The sequence below is a fragment of the Lycium ferocissimum genome, chromosome 7 (genome assembly GCF_029784015.1).
Source record: "Lycium ferocissimum isolate CSIRO_LF1 chromosome 7, AGI_CSIRO_Lferr_CH_V1, whole genome shotgun sequence".
In the NCBI taxonomy this organism is placed as follows: domain Eukaryota; kingdom Viridiplantae; phylum Streptophyta; class Magnoliopsida; order Solanales; family Solanaceae; genus Lycium; species Lycium ferocissimum.
This window is the reverse complement of record NC_081348.1, coordinates 49401881-49403137: the sequence shown is the minus strand read 5'-3', so window position 1 is coordinate 49403137 and position 1257 is coordinate 49401881.

Genomic DNA, 1257 nt, shown 5'->3' with positions numbered 1-1257 from the left:
GATCGACCCTCCAAATTCGATCCAAGATGTATAAACAAGAGGTTGTTTACTTCATAAACCAGTTAATTTTATTATGCAGCGATTACAATATTAAAATTATATTGTATTGAATAACAAAGTATTATTATATAGTGAGATGATAATGTAGAGATCGTTATATAGTGAATAACAATACATTGATTGTTATGTGATAAAACACCTACTTAAAATGCATTTTTGCTTTTAAATGCTCTTATTCGAGCTTTGCTAATATATGTATTTTTATTATTGGTTTTATCCCACATAAAAGAACTCATATATTTGCAGTTCCTCCATAAATTACGTGGGCATTAGCAATATTTAATTTAATGGAATACCACAAACTAAATGTTGGGAAACTCACAAAATAAACCAATATAATAATAATAATAATAATAATAATAATAATAATAATAATAATAATAATAATAAATATTATTTATTTAGCAAAGTAAAATAATAACACTTGTAAAAATAAAATAAAATAAATAAAATAGTACTACGATAATATATTTAGCAAATATGACTTGAGTCGTGTTAGGCACTGTCCTAAGAAACTATTTCAGCAAAGTGAAATGTTTCCTCAGGATTAAACAAGCCCTTCTCTAAAATTAATTAGAGGATACAGGAATCAGCAAAATTAAATTATACCAGCAAGTTTTAAAAGTTTTAAAAGTAATAGTAAAAGAAGGATTGTAATATATTAGTATTAAGTTGCTAGCTACTAAAATTAATAGCTAATGAATGCTAAAGAAGATAGCTAAAGAGAATGAATGCTACGGATGGAAATTTTGAAAAATGGATGATGACAATGGCTAGAGATTTAGCTATTTATAGATGTGGAGACGGTCTTGGAGTGATACAAGTGTCCATCCACATGTAAACAAATTTTCATGCAAAATAGACAGCTAGCTTGTGTCTTGAACACTTGGCATTAACTTTTGGAAAATAAGCCACATAATATTTTCACTTGCTACTTTTCCAAGTAATGCCATTTTGTAAAATACTTAAAATCTTTAAAATACTATTACACTAAATGTGTATTTTTGGCTAGACTTTCAAAATTTGCTTATTCTAAAGAGTGTTATTTTATTAGAAGTACTTTTAGAAAAAATATTTTTGAAGACCAGCATTTTGTGTTTGGTTATACTTGAGCAATGTTTCAAAAGTGCTTTTGGAGAAAAATTGCATTTTTTTAACTTTTGGAAAACCGTTTTTTTCTAAAGCTTGACCAAACGC